Raw genomic sequence first — 16614 nt, 5'->3', positions numbered from 1 at the left:
CTATATACATTTATAATATAAATGCATCAAACCATCTATATGGAACAACTCCTCCAAACCCCTGAATTTTTAAATATGAAAATTTCATTTTTAAAACCCTCTATATTAAATATTTATATGTGATCAATAGTATATATACAAAATCTCCCTCCTCCCTTTCTTCTGCCTCACTAGATACCACTGCTAGATCTGAAAATCAGAAGTGAACATTCAAAGGACAACAACAAATAGGCTGCCTTGGCAAAAGTAATTTATAACAATTCCAGCGTGACACTTGTTTCAATTTAAATTATGATTACAACTTTTAATGAATAGTCACGGAAAGTTCAACTCAGAAATTACATTTAAAAATGTAACTTGAAAACCCCTGACATTTCTAAATAATCTTTCTGGGAATCCTGCCCCAGGTGCAGTTTTGCTGCCAGTGAAGACTGAATACACGCAAAGCTATCCAGCCACTTTTAACTAAACAGCTCAAATACAAATGTTGAAATATCTTAATTCCAAAGAGGAAAATAATTTTGAAGCGTTAAATATGAATGAGTACAGCCCCTGTATGGGGTTTCATAAGGGCAATCCCTGTACATATCTCACATGTAAGCTTTCAGCAATTATCAACTTGTTTTAACATCAAATATTTTATTTTATGAATACAATTATTTTTTGTCAACAATTCTCCTTAGTAATTCTCAGGCACTGTTGTGAACTAATGTACTTAAAGGCACCAAAATATAAAATGATATTATCTCTATTCCTTCAACTACTTACCAATGTTACCTGTTGAAAGAAATCAAATTGCAATATTTATCTAAATGTAATGAACGTGACTTTAATTCAAGTTCGACGCTGGCTAATATAAGTGCATAAATTTCTTCAATTTCTCTCTTTCTTTTTCTCCTTTTATCCCTAGTGTGCCAAATAAAAAAATCCTGCTTTTAATAAATTCTGTACCAGCTACTAGTACATATTTGCAAGCCATGGACCTAACACAGTAGCTTAGTAGCTTTTCAACTAATAATCTGCATTTTTACTTGAGAATCTATTTTAACAGGCCATAGAGCATACTATCTGAAAAATTAGCTGTTTTAATTATTCCTAACATTGTAATAAAGATATATGATCAGCAATCTGTACTTTAATGGTTATAGATTTTAGTAATAACAAAATTGTTTTAACATTATGTTATTAAATAATAGTTAAAGCCCTCCAAATCTTGTAGAAGAACCAATACGAAGGCCATATGCATGTGGACTCCCTTGAGATAATTCCATTCATTCAGTAAAAATCAACTAAAAATAAGTCACCAAGCATAAAACACCCCAACCACCTTTCATATGGGCCTAAGTGCTTCCAAAATATTGATCTCAGTTTACAATTTTCCTGTCATTCAGATGAACTACAATCACAATCATAAAGTTATCATGAGCGGAACAAAATGCACCCAACAATCACCGCTTAGAGGTATCTTAAAATGTTCACTTATAAATGCACATAATATGTTCATATATTTAGAAAGAGTAGGACTCTTGTGTATCTACATTTTGAAAAAATAAAATCATTGTATGAAACTGATGTCTAAGTTCAAGATAATTACCAGCAAACAATAATAAAATAACTGGTCAATAAAAAAAAAATTCTTATGCCAGTGATCCTCAAGGTAGAGGTGGGCCTAACTGCACCTTCAGGAGCTTTGCAGCCAACCTCACTGGCATTGTTCACTACTCAGTGGGAGATTGGTGAAAAGTTCCATAGGTTAACTGGAAAGATGTAGCTTTTCCACCATATATGTTCTAAATGTTTCTACCCTCTAGTATGTAGTAGGCACTGCATCTGCTGCCACTGCAGAAGTAGTTTACAAATTTCCAAGTGGTAGAAGCAATATTTATACTAATCTTGCTAATCTTGCTTGATAAGTTTTTTTAAATTTTATGTCTATTTAATCACAAAACAGAAGAATCACAGAAGGCAACTTATTTATTAGTAAATATGCCTCAAGAACTTACAGGGATACAGACAAAAAGGTTAGGAGAATTTTGAGAAATATTAGATATTTATGTGAGTAATAAAAGTTAGAACAGGGGATAGGCACTGATTCAGATAATAAGGATTCAATATCTAAGGCTTGCACTCTTCTTGTCTAACTTCCAGAAATTAATGTATGTATGTGTCTTAGTTCCTCTCCTATGAAATGGAGATAATTCCTGATGTCAGAAGGGGCTATAGCATAAATTAATTTTGTTAGACAACAAAGCTCTAGAGATCAAGAGTGAAGAAATATTTTGTTACTCCTTGTAAAGTCCAAAGAGGCCAACCAGGCCTAGGAAGCTATTATTTCAAGCACCATATGTTCACAGGACATGGACAATGTTCAAAAGGATCTAACATATATATGACAAGACCAATAAACAAAGATGAAATGAAAGCAATCGATTTCAGAGTGAACAAATACAATTTAAGGTAGGCAGATTTTAAGAGGTGGAGAAATGAATTAAATGATACCTCAGCAACAAGTGCACTAGTGTGCTCTCAGAGCTAGTAACAAAATCTAATAATGTTCTCCCAGGACACCTATAAACAGAGAGATTGCATTCATATGTTTTCATTCCATTTATTGCTACTGAGTCATGTGGTTTAATTGGTCAGATGAAGGGTAATCATCACTTGGAGAGAGGGAAGGTTTTGTTAAGCAAACCTCAAGTTATGATTTATTTATTTGCTAGTCTTTAAAAGCTGGAATGCCCAGAATAATTGCTCTGTTTAATAACATATGCTTGCCAAGTTGATCTTGCTTTAGAAAGTTTCTCTCTCATAGTACATGTAGCAGTTATCTGTACTAAAAATAGTACCTTTATAACTAAACTATGAAAATATATTACACTGAGAGAGAAACATTTCAAACAATTTACTCCAGCATGTTAAAGAAAAATAATTGTACTTCGATCTGCTTTTGGCCAAGAATGATAAGGACAGAGAACATGTAAACTGCTGCACTGAGTTGTAAAGTACAGGTACACAATGTCACAGAGAGAAAAGATGGAAATGAGATGTTCTTTCAAAAACCATTGTACTTATTCCTTTTCAAATCTGTATCCATCATTGGTCATTACAAGAGACTTCAGTGTTAGCCTCAGGCAGCAAAGAAATTACTGGCTTTAAAGTTTGAAAATATTGTAAACGTGATATAAAATAGTCCCTTCTTCAAAAGTAGGTACCAAGACAAGAGAATTTTTATTATGTAGAAAAATTTTCAGACATCTTTTAAATTCCAAAGCTTTGGGTTTTTTTCAGGCAGAGGTAAAATGTCTAATGGCCTGCACTAATACACCTCAGATGCAAATATTTTAGATCTGAAAGAAATGTGAAAAAATTCAAAGATTGGTAATGATTAATAGTCACCAAAGCAGTTTCTCTTAAAGTAACTGGAACTGGGAAGTGAATATTCTTCATGTTTAGAATAACATTAAATTTCAGTTTCACTTCAATGAGTAATTTGCAAAGGTGACTCTCAGATGTTAAACGCAAGAATAATAGGCTTTATGATTTCATAAGAACTAAACAAAGGCCAATAAATTTTGATTGAGATTCATTGATATCTTTTTATAAGATGACACATCAATAAACCACTGTTCAATCTGCAGACCTGTCTTTTGCCTGAGCGATTTCCAGATTTAGGTCCAGAGTTTGAGAGTTAAGAGATTTCTGAATTAAAAAAAGATAAAAAGTAAAAGAAAGGGTTCTACATATGTGAAGCAGCTATTTCTTTGAGGCATGTAAACAACAGGCGTAGATAAGTGTCTGCTGGCCAGAACAGCTCCAAGCATTGCTCCTTAAGCTTAACATCCCATGTGCTGTGGAAACTGGAGTTTGACCTTTTGCTCCGTCTCTTCTGGGCAAATGTTTTTGCATGATTTAGTAGAATGGTTATTTTTTATGCAGATGACTGTTAGCCATGCTCTAAGAGGCAAAGAGAGATTTCTGGTAGAAATGAGCTCTATCAGCATGGCTGAATAAGCAGAGAGATTCTTCCAGCTATCCTAGTTTTAGGAGACTTGAAAAAAAATCAGAAAATGAGATTTATTCAATGCATATTTGTTTTCATTCCTATGGAGTTCCTATAACTACTATTGAAATGGTTAATAAAACCAGGAATAAATCATGTTTGTAGGTGTTGAATACTTTTACGAGGTTTAGATTCAGCTATGAGAGATTTGCTAGGATCTCTTTGGATCTCTTCTGAAGTTTTCATAGAGAAACTCTTTACTTTCTCACTAACTGCTTGAAAGTTTGTGCCACTTTGTGAAAAATCCAGTTTGTATGGGAAAATAAAACCTTAGAAAACTCCAGAGAACCAGCAGTTAATATAATTTAATTACTGTGGCACTTTATTGTGGTATGTCAGAGATCTTATAATATCTTATTTTAATTTTACTTCTCATGAAGATACAGAAAATCAAATCTCACTTTGCCAGTGAGCTTTAGCACTAAGATGTAATTGCCATATACCTACAGATTTTAGAAGTGAGGAGTAGAAGGATTAAGATTACATAATAAAAGCTTCTCTGAGTTTGTGTATATTTTTTATAATGCAACTGAAATTCATATTTATTACCAGTACACCTTTAACTAAATTGCTCCTCTACTGCAAAGAATTACATATTAGTACTATTCTAAGTAATAAAGATTCATATAATTTTAAAATTTCTTGCACAAGTGTTATCTCACTTTTAATGGTACAGATGTTATTAATTCAAATGATTTTTTTCTTAGATAGCATAGAAGTTCCTGTTTAGTTTATGAAGTTGAATTTATATTCAAACCTTTAATATTACGTACTCCAATGGAATGATAATTTTCCAAAAAATACATTCAAAAAGTGACTTTAGAATTAGGCTTTTGAATATGAGCTTCAGCATTTTTGATCTCAAGTAGGCCTATATGAATTTATGATGTATTTCAACATTTATACAAGGTTGTCAAAGCATACTGCAAAGGGAGGTGCTGGGAGATGCGGGCACTGAGGAGCGGAGCCCGTGGAGCCGGGCCGCGCTCCAGCACCGCGGACAGCGCCGGCCGAGGGTGACACTGGCGGCACTTCGCGGGGAAACCCTCACAAGTGTGAGCCGGTCTGTATAAAGGAGTATTTTAAGGAAAAAGTTCCTTAAAGTCAAACTAGAGCGCATTTTTTTGTGACAACGGGATTTCTAAGGGATTTCAGTCCATGCTCGCACAATAGGTATTTTGAACTATTATTATCACTGCTTGCACTATTTTAGTATTTTGGAGTCCTTTCAGGGTCCAAGATCCCAAAGCAGAGCTTGAACAAGCATGAAAATGGATCATTTTCCTGGGACACCCCAAGGCTTTGGAATAACTGTGATGAGTGTTTTAAGCTGACCAAAATATCCGTCATTACTCAAATGGACTGTCTCTTCAGCTACTCCCTTGTGTTGACAACACTGATTTTGTGATGAGTTAGATCATGGTTCCCAATTATAAGTACACAGTTTTCATCTAGATCCATTCCTAGTTAACTCTGCACTTGTCTCCTCCCCCAGGCCCCATGTTTTGGTATGATTAAATTTTCCTCCACAGCTGGGAATTGCTGAGCCAACCCCACATGCAGGTGGCTGCTAGCTGTGTGATGTGACAGAGCAGGTGTACGTGATAGAAATAGAAGATAAAAGTAGAAACAGTCAGCTACACAGCATTCCAGTGTAAGGTATCCTTTAGTAACACTAAATCCAACACTGCTATTATAGGAATTGTGGCTAGAGACAACTGGGGTGAGGCAGTCAATTTGTACATTAGTCTTTTACAACTAAAAGTATCCAGAATACCAAAGATCAGTTCTAAGATGCTATAAAATGCAATGGAACCTTGGTTTAAAGTAAATAAAACAACTCACCCTAAACACTCTTTATTGAGCAATAATGTAATAGTTCTTGCTACATCCAAACATTCATTCCTTCTGTCTTACTTAACAACTTTATTTTTCTTCTGGCTTTCAATAAATATATAAATGTCATTTGTGTTTTGCAGGATTAATAATCAAAGGAAGAAAATCTGCACACTTACTAGCCACTATATCTGTAGTGGGGAGTAGTGCACAAAGAATGATTTATTTCTAAACAGAACATGCATTAGTACATAGTAAAATAAAGATATCTTGAGTTTTCTGCAGTTATGTGTATACTGATGTATTCAAATATTTACCTCATTGTAAAAAAAAAAAAAAAAAAAAAAAAAGACAAAAAAAAGAAAAAATCGTGTTGTGTACTTTAAATGTTAAGGCAGTTGTCAGGAATTGGTAAGGACTGCTCAGTGTTGCCGTTCCTGTAGTTAAAGCTGTGTACTCGAGGGTACCGCGGTGCTCAAGCTGTGCGGGCAGGGTGTGCGGGCTCCAGCGCGCTCGGTCCTGCCAGGAGGTGGAGCCAGCACGGAATCCGCTGCCGCTTCGTTTCCTCCCTCTCCGCTCTCCCCCCTCCTTTTTTTCCCCCACGACCAATTTTCTGATCGATGCTGGGATTCAAGGAGTGAATCTCAGAACAGGAAGCAGGCGAAGAGACTACAGAATACTGCAGAGGCTCCTTTGTTGCTTTTATGGGGAGGTTCTTCATTTCTTTCCTTTTTCATTTCAGTGAAATCAAGAGTTTACAAGCTTCTTTGCCCAGGAACCTGTACCTGCAGTAGAAGGAGCCTCTCATCATCTATCTACAAGTGTATGGATATTTCTTATGCTATGATTTTTAATCCTCCTTTAATCAGGTAAGACAACATTATATTTAATTAGAATGCTAAAAGCCAACAAATTCTAGCTGGTTTTTACCAAGATTCTTCTCTTGTGGTGCCACACCTAGTTTTCAATTAATATTAATAGAGCAAGAGGAGAGGAAATAATAGCCATCTTTGCCACTGCATGGATTTTTCATAGCATTCAATCAGGTCTTAGCACAATTATGAAAAATAATGTTGCTCTTTGCAGCTTTCTGGTCCTATGTTTTTTAAGCGTGCATGTTCATAATAGGAATTATTTTTGAGTTTGTGGTTTTCATCTTAATTGTGGCAATTTGTTGCTGCTGTTTTAAGGTGGTCATCCACAAGTGTTTTCTTTTTCTGTGGGAGGCTATATTGGTGCTGTATTCTGAATACAAATTTGAATGTCTTTTAAAGCACACAACTGCATCTCTGGGATTGCACAATTTTGATGCAGAGATGTACTGTTGCTTCTTTATAGCATTTTCAGTGTGAGGCTGTCTTTACTTCATAAATTCATCAATTTTTTTTCTGTGAGGCATAGGAGATTTATAGGATTCTCCCCTCCCTCATCTCCCAAAACAGCCTCTCCCTGATGGAAGACAGAATGGAGGACTTGTCTGTGACTAAACATGGTTTTGCACTGCTGCATATACCATATGAAACACATCTGTTTTGTGACTTGTTTTTTTATATATAAGAATGAAATTTTTATTTTGAAACTTCACTCCATATTGCATGAGAGAGAAAAAAATATTCCTTTCATTATTTTTTTAGAAGCATGATACCCACTGGGAGAGACAGCAGAATGACTCAGGAGGTGGGAAGCTCATGCAGCACCCCCTGACTCTTCTTTCAAACCTTCTGGTCTTTTTTCTACCTTCTCTTCATTACACCAATAATGGTTTTAGTTGGTAAAAACAACACAGAAATGCATTGACTTACAAAGTCATAGATCAGAGAAGGGTCTCAATAACCAGGTTGTGAAAAATACAGAGACTGTGCAATCAGTTTTTTCCCTGTTGCTTTCTATTATAAGGTGGTAAGTAGCACTTCATCAAAATTTTCACACACCTGTGAAAAGACAAACTTTTTTCTTTTTGTGGTGATTAGTGAAGCAACAGAAAATTGCCTTTTGGGATTTGAATGCTCGATGCTGTGTTGGCTTTAGATGATTCCATAGATACAAGTGAAACATTAAGAAGGTTCACACACATTCTCGCCATCTCTGCAGGTTGCCTGCTTAGCTGCATTTTTCTGATCAATGTTTTCAATATGCATTATCTGGTTATGGCTGAGCCATTGCAATGTCTGAAGGTCTCTTCAGTAGATGGTAAAGGTTCCTTCATTATTGAACGGATCTGGAGAAATGATGAATGATCATGTCCAAATGATCTGCTATTTCCTCTGGTGACAAATGCATTAAATAATTATGCTCTCATATGTCTATAGGCCCCACTTCAACAACAAACAGACATGTCAATGGGATGACTCACATTCTCAATATTAGGGAAGCGGATAAATACCTGGCTCTGTTCTCTTGATTTTTAAACTGCACCAATTTTCAAAGAAAAAATATTTGTAATAACAGAAATATTGCAGTGTTCATAAAATGCAGTTATTAGGTCAAATGGGCATGTAGCTTCAAAGGTAATCTTTAGATGAACTCTTCTGTTTAAAAAAATAAAAAGAAAATCAATTGAGTTATCATAACCCTTAAAGGAAAATATTGAAGCAAAATTCTTACAGATTTTGAATATATTTATTGTGAACATTAGGTCTTGGCACATAAATGGCTGTATCATATCAAAGCCTGATCCAGATATGTTTGACTAGGAATAAAGTTGGATATTTCTGAAGGAGTTCAAGCAAAACTTGACCCTAAGAGAAAGATATGTTGTGTGAAACTTAAGTATAGGGGCTATTAAAGCCTACTTGTTACTTTTGAATACTGAATTACTCTAAATTAAGTGTACTTTGTACTCATGTAAGCATCAAATCTCAACAGCAGAGACCAGTGTACCCACCCTGCAGCAAGAGCAAGAACAGCATCAGTTATGCTGCCAGGGCTGCTTCCTTGATTTCATCTCAGATCTGGATGAACAGATTTGTGTGGTCACTACCTGCAGCCCTGCTCCACCCCCAAGGAGCCCTAAAAACTCTCCCACCCAAGGGATGGAGAGAACACTGAAATCTAATATAGTCTATCTGCTTGACTCATACCTGGTAGCAACAAACGCAACCGTAATCCTGTTATGCTCTCAGCGGGAGCACAAAAAAATCTCAAGCAAGATTTTCACTGTGTTGCTTCCAATGTTTTAAGGCCATAGACATGCTCCCACAGGCTTCTCCAAACCACAGTGGATCCTTTGCAGCTGCAGACCCTGGTCCTGCACTCCCCCTGAGTGGAAGCAGCCTCTTGCCCATCAGAGCCTTCATGTTCCTCTCTCTTTGCCCTCGGTCCCAGCCTGCCAAGCAGGCATAAGGAATCCCAGGGCCTCCTTTCTAGAGGCTTCCTGAAGTCACTTGAATAAATTCATTTCTTGTACCTTCTCTCATTTCATGGACACCCACCAGTCTTAGAAATGCTGGGTTAGAAGACATTTCTGCCAATGATCACTTGTATCTCCTGTTCCTCTGTTACTGTCTTTGAAAGACAAATAATGTACCTCATTTCCTAGAGGTGGGAAGGAGGAGAGGCAAATGATGTTGGGAATTACTAAATGCCTTACGAATTAAAAAAAAAAAAAAAAAAGCTGAGGAAATAATCATTCTGTACTTAATGCGTACTTGGGAAGATATCCTGTAAAGAAGGTTTGGGACCAAAATACTGACAGAGAACAATTTAAAGAAACATTGAATAACTATATTCACACTCTTCAGTTCAAATTGCAAGTTTGCAACTTTACCTCTCTTATTTTTGCTTCTGAACCTACTATTGTTCCTTTTCTTACCCTTACCTCCAACTGAAGTTCAGCTGCTTCCTCTTTCTGTCTCTGACTGGTCTGGGACCAGTAGAAGGGCTTTGCTTCCACTCCAGCTGTCAGTGCTGGGTGCCTCAGAAGTTCTCAGTATTAACTGTGCTGAAGGGGCTGCTAATGTAGAAACACAGCCAACACATGGCAGCTCTCTAAGTATTTATTACAAGCTGCTAAGAAGCTTTTTCTGAGCATATCTAGAAATTATTTTAGAGACATGTTAAATGGCCAGATTTCAATAAATTTAAACAGGAGCAACAAGACTCAAACTCATATTGCCTGAGCAGCCTACCTGATACAATCCAGAATAAATAGATTGTAGCAAAAGCTCTCAAAAAAACTGGCTGGAAATACATTTTAATGTTGCAGTATTACCACCATGCTTATTAAATAAACACAAACCCAGTTTTTAATCTTCCTATTAAAAAAACAACAATATAGATTCATCATTCTTGCCTGTTGTTTTTTAAACTTGTAGATTAGGGAAATAATACTGTCAGTTTTTCCAATAAGCAGACTAAAAATGTATTTTTTCTATTTAATGGTGAAGTTTTTGTTATAAGCATTCAGATGGAAAGAGGATAGATGAATCTGCATTGTGAAGTTGATATTTACTTTCTATTTTCATTGAAGGAAGTATTTCACCATTTATAGCGCCATTAAAGAAATAAATCAAGTATCAACAATCAATATTTGGCAAAGCTGAAAGCATTATGAAGTGATTCACATAATGGAAACATTAAGCAAACAAAACTCTGTCAGGCTGTCCATATTATAAGGGAAAAAAAATTAAAAATAAAAAAATTAGCAATAACTTCTTTTTATGTCTCTCGAGATGAAGTTCAGTGATTGTTCTGTGTGAAATTTTCTTAGGCTTTGTGCACTTGTGATCCTTCTTGCTGCTTGATTCTTTGCTTGGTTTCGCTGATTTTGGCCAGATGAGTTATTGTTGTAGCTAATGCTAGTTGATCCTCACCATCTTTCTGGAGATCCTCACAGGTGGTTGCCATTATGCATTAAAAATGCAAACTGCCTTCACCAAGGAAGAGGCTTGTGTTCAATAAGATAATGATTGTTCCATGCAGGTTACAGCTACCTTACCTGCACAAACTGATGACAGACAGCATGAGCAGGCATGCATTTTGAGATTATGGATGTCCAGGTTTTGAACGTACAGCAAGGGATTTTCTGATGTGGCCTTGTCATATGAAAGGGGGTGCCTTTGTTTTATGCCATAAGGTGCTGATTGTCTGGTCTTAAATGGAGTTGTAACATACAGCTTTTGAGTAATTCAGATGCCAAACCACCTGCTCTAGCCAAAATATTGGGTACCGTTCAAGACTGCAGTAAAAGCAGGGTGGCAGCAGGTCCAGCCAGCCTTCAGCTTAGCACTTTGGTTTCAAAGGCAGCATTTGTGCTGTATGGAACTGTACAAGCCTACCTGATTATTTTGGCCTGTTAACTTCTGGCTCCATAGCTTTCTGGTCACCGATACTGAGCTAACTTAGTTAAAGCTACAATGTTTCCCCATCTACTGCTGTCATTCCTCTCACATCATGGTGAATGTTGCTTTAGTTGAATTATTACCAGCAGGCTTTCAGAGTGGGGCAGAAACAGTCCTCCTATCTGAATGGGAGGTAATTATGCATCATTTTTTTTCTATACCATCTTCACCATGTCTCACCAACCTCAGTGTAACTGCAAAATCCTCCACAGACTTTGATCCCAATGTAGTTTTGTTTGATGATAAATGTAAATGACTCACTCTGAAATTAGAAGTCTGACTCAAGTTCTCTAAAGCAATACACTGTGTTCTAGACTCACCCGTTTGTCTCAGTAGGATAACAGATATATTAGGAGCTAGATTCCATACATGTATACAAAATGGAGACAGATACAGGCAAAAAAATTGACAGTCTGTGATCTCAAGAAAAACAGTGGCCAGAGTTTCATGGATCATAAACTGTGGGGAGCAAGGTTAGAAAAAAGTGTCCTTTGTCTAGACACTGGGATTTGCAGTTAACAAAACATAAACAGGTGCCAGCACACAGTAAACAAACTATGTGTTTAAAGGCAAATACATGGCAAATTTCTAGACAAGCACTATAATGAAACAAGGTCTCTGCCCAGGATAGCTGAAATTTGACAGCCTATCTCTAAGTATGCTAGTTGTCTTTTGTGTATAAGTAAACATTTGTACCAAAGCCAAATGAGTGGAAAATCCTACTTCTTGGGCCACAAGGTAAGCTTTGTTAGATAAGTCTGCCCTCCTGGAAGTTTCTGGCAAAGTTATTTTAACTGGCACTGTAGCACACAAGGTTGTATCCAAAGAGTTTAACAGGTGTATTTGTAGAGTGTGTGAGCTCCATGTGTTTTCTCCTCTCTGAAAGTCAATAATGCAACCATGGAAACTACAAGATAAGTACTGACACCAGGCAGGATGAAAAAATCTTCCATCTGTAGTTGTGTTAACCTGAAAGCAGACATGGGGCAAACACTGCACGATTGTTTGCAGATTGAGGCTTTGGTGATGGCTGCACAAGCACCCTGTGCAAATGCATTCACACAGGTTAGATTTTTCAGTGCAGAACCTGGTTTCCATTTTGTGAAATGGGTAGCACTACAAAAGTGTTGACAGTAAACAGCATCCCAAGTACCACAATAATACTGCTGAAAAGTTCTCCTAGTGAAGCAATGAGAATATGCTTTGAAAATACTGGGATGCAGGCTGAGTTCTACTTTCATTTGGCTTCTGGAAAATACTAATAGATGAAATGAAAAGCACCAAATTTTACTCTCAGAAACAACGGGAAGATGGAAACCTTTAAGGAAGTCAATTTTATTAGAAAGAAATAGACAGTACATGTTACTGGGCCACACTTAAAAGACTCACTTTGGAACAGAATAACATTTTATATCTTGCAGAATTTGCTTTTGTAGTTATGTTGGCTAAACATATGCAACAGTCATAACATTTTCAAGACTTATTGTTCCAAAATTTTTTATGTTATTTTCAGTAATAGTTAACATTTAAAGTGCTTCACGGCCTTTATGTTTGTGACCATAAAAAGATACTTGTGCTTTTGCCAGATGAAATTCTTGGATCTTTTCATCTGAAGCAAAGCTTTGGCCCTCAAAGCTAAGCTGATTTCTCCTACCAGAGAAATCTGGTACTTTACTCCAGTAGTATTCTTTAGGGGGAAAAAAAAATGAACATAAGCCTCAGGGAATGATGATGGTGATGATGACCTTTAATGTTATATGAGACACTTGGGTGTTATTACTCATGCTGATATCTTGCTCTTTGGAGTGGCAGAGGCTGGGAACTCTGGAGAAGTGATCTCCATTGCTGGGAAAGGGATTATATAGCTTTTCTCAGTATTGACCTCACTTCATGGATTCACACATTCTCAAAATAATCTGTCCTTAGTGAGAAAGATGAAGGATATGATGCAGAAATGGAGTGAGCTGGTGAGCTGGTATAAATATTGTGAGGATGGGTAAAGGGCTGTGGAGTTGTGGTAAGAGGAAATATCATGTGGGAATCTAGAGAAGAGTGTCTGATGGGCAAAACACAGTCAAATGTAAGGTGGGGGAAATAGAAATTTTAGAAGGGTATACAAATTGAGTTGATATGAAAAAAGTTGATTACATTGCAAAGGAAATATTGACTTGTGTATCCATGTTTCTGTATGGATGTGAGCAGCGGGTATGCACAGCTCCTGTGGGAAATCGTCCTTGCAGTGGTACAGCTCCAGGCTGCAGGTGATGCTGTGACCAAGGAATACTTCTAAGAACTCTTTGGGGAGCTCCTGTATTCCCTCTAATCAGAACCTGTTTTGCTGGCTCAAACATAGTGGGAATGGAAAAACTCTCCTGAGGAGGTTTTCAGCATCTGCTCTGTTGTTTTATTCACATGTACCAACAAATGCAAATTGAGTACATAAAAAACCCCATACATTTAGGAAATTATTCTGAACTGGAAAAAAATTATCAAACTCCACTGAACAAATTTCAGTTTCAAATAGTCCGGTTACAATTTGCTGCAGTTTTATTTTAGCCTAGAATTTTGTAGGTTGTCCTCAGCAATCCTTCTTTTCCCCATAGTTATAAAATATTATAATGAGCAAGCCTCCACTCCTTTTTTTTAATCAAGTTACCTTGAAACTGAATCTGCATTTTTTTAAAAAAAGAGACTGAACTTTAAAGCTGTTAATTGTTTTCTCCCTCTTATGAAAACAATCAGGAGCTATAAAAAAATTAGTTTTGGGCAGATATATGATGTAAGTATTCAGATTTCCATTTCTGGCACATTTCCATACTTCTGTAGCACTTCTTATTTTCCTAACATCACTACCCAGGAAAGCGATGTCCGAGTATGAAACAAGGCATCCATGTCATTTCAATAGTACGTTGCCATAAGGTAACTTACTAAGGGTTTCTCATTAAGTTGGTGTGTTTCAGCTGAGACTCTTTTTAAATCAGGGGACTGGTATAATCCAAAGTGGGCAGAATATCAGAGTAAGCACTCATAACCATTCCCTCTGATCCTGCACTTTTGAATCTGCATTGCTCCCTTAGGCCTTTCAAGTTTCTTGATGCAATAGTGATAGTACCTTCCTGCTCTTACTTAACTGCATGTGTCGGCCATAGGCACATTGTCCCTCAGGATAAATTGATCCATAAAGATGTTTTCATAGCGTTCAGAATATTTTCAGTTTATGTCTTGATATGACAGGTTTTGAGAACGCTATAAAAGGCAAACAGAAACTGGGCCTGGCAAACTGTTTCAGGATTTTTTTAATGGCATTTCTATTTAATTGTGGGCCAATTAACTACTCTGTTTCCTTTCAGAGCAAAAAGGAAATCTTCTAAATTTAATAGAGACTTGTTTAATGCTTTTTAATGTTATATATCTGACTGAGCTTTTCATTACCCAGGGAAAGAAGCATGCAGGTCACTGGGGAGTAGAGATGATATTTGCTCTCTGCCTTTGCGTGGGACATGGAGGGGATGAAGGGGCAGCTCTTAAGCTTTCTAACAGTTCCTGTATGATGGTCTGGGAATCCTATATAACCATTTGGCCACATTCTGCACAAATCAACAACCATATTACTCATCATAGGATGTAATTTCATGCTGGTTGGTTTAATTTTTCCCTTTTGGTTGCCAAATTTTGAATATGCATCCAGTCTTATGTGTCTCCTACTGATGACATCTTCATTTAAAATACATAGTTACTCAGCTGTAGAGATGCCTGTAGTGTGAAGCTTTGGACAGTTGGCAGAACTGTTATACATAATAACCATTAAAATTACAGTAATTAATACATATTGTTCAGTATTACAACAGGAATATTCAATTTTCCCCCATCTCTGTCAATGTGTATCAGAATGCAGACCCCATATATTTCATACATCATTCTGGTTCCTAAACCACACGTGACTCTGCTTCTTAAAACACAAAATGGGAGCAATGGTAATAGGTGCAAAATAAGTGGCTGATATTTAGTAAGGAGGTGTGAAAGTAAAAGGATCTACTAAATATTTCACACTTAAAAAAATCACATTAAAAGTATGCTGTGGAACACTGAATTAAGGCTGTCTTTACATTCTAGAAACCATGATTTGTAGCTACTTGTGAAAACAGCAGTTTGAGTGAACTGCCTACCATCAGGCAGTACTGAGTACTCATCTCTTGCCCCTTCTAGTCAGTCCTGACAGACAGGCACTTCTAGGGCACAACTTGCCTCATCTTAAGGTAGATATCTGAAACAGGTCAGAAGAATTGCCTTTTACACGACCTACTTTTCTCCAGAAATAGGAAAGTTCAGATTGGCTTAGATGCAGATGCCAATAGACACAGGCATCCAATGCCAGAGAAGGCAAAACCTACTTGTGGCATGGCCAGTTCTCCAAAACAGCACACAGACCTTGCATGAAGGACACAGAGTTATCATCCTTCTTTTCCCCTTCCCACTAGTCACTTCTCCTGATGCCTGTGCAGCACCAACGAATCAAGGAATTCTCCTCCAAAACAAATCTCACTGCTTTTAAGAGCTCATCCATATTGTATACTACATCAGACACTGAACATTGCATTACAGTATCTCCTGACAAATGCACTAAAACTAAAGCAGACCTCAATTCTATGCTGTCATTTCAGTCCTTTTTCCTACAGTAATAGGGACTTTTTATGGGCATGTTCATACACAGTTTTAGGGAGACCATATTGATACACATATGAGTGAGTTATTGAATACATGTTTACACATACTTCACAGAGCTCCTGTCACATTTATAAACTCATTTCCACATTTTTTGTCCATCCTTCCAATTAATTCCAGTCCAGTTATCTCAGGTTTTTATTCCCTCTCTTGCCCATTCAACCCAAGCTTTTTTGCTTTCTCCTATGTCTGCTTTCTCCATTATACTGCTTCCTCCCCCTGCTTCTGCTCCCCAGCCTGGTCTCCTTTGTATTCAAATTGATCAACCTAGATGAACTTTATGATCATAATAATCTACAAGTCTTTGAATTTTTCACATCTCTGCAACCAGCCTGCAGGACTACTGCAGCCAATTTTGAGACAGTTGCTTTATCCAGGCAGACAGTTCTTACACGTATCATTTCCCTGGAGGTTTCTTATGCTGCCGGTCTTCAGTCTGAGATATGTCTCCCTTTTCTCCTAAATGCCCCCTTTTCCTTCTGTATTTCCTTCTGGGTTTTTATGGGTTTTTTTTCTTGTTTGTTTGGTTTGGTTTCTTTAATAACGAACATAGAAATGATCTAGAAGAAAAAGATGAAAGCATTCCCACTCCTGGGTCAGCAGAGTCCACAAAGACAGACTTCAGTTGAAGGAAAATGCCCTCAGATGGACAATGAA

At 37.0% G+C, this 16614-nt stretch overlaps 1 protein-coding gene across 4 annotated transcripts in view; it reads left to right on the top strand.

Moving 5' to 3' along the window:
* The first annotated feature begins 6508 nt into the window (after window positions 1-6508).
* SCN2A (sodium voltage-gated channel alpha subunit 2) overlaps window positions 6509-16614 on the top strand; it is a 73574-nt gene continuing 63468 nt past the window's right edge. For all 4 annotated transcript variants that reach the window (XM_064717631.1, XM_064717629.1, XM_064717632.1 and 1 more), the window contains exon 1: window positions 6509-6765. The gene's annotated coding sequence lies outside the window, so the exon portion shown is untranslated. The remainder of the gene's footprint in view (window positions 6766-16614) is intronic.

The sequence above is a fragment of the Zonotrichia leucophrys genome, chromosome 7 (genome assembly GCF_028769735.1).
Source record: "Zonotrichia leucophrys gambelii isolate GWCS_2022_RI chromosome 7, RI_Zleu_2.0, whole genome shotgun sequence".
Taxonomy (NCBI): domain Eukaryota; kingdom Metazoa; phylum Chordata; class Aves; order Passeriformes; family Passerellidae; genus Zonotrichia; species Zonotrichia leucophrys.
The sequence above is the reverse complement of the archived record's forward strand: the minus strand, read 5'-3'. Positions and strand labels throughout refer to the sequence as shown.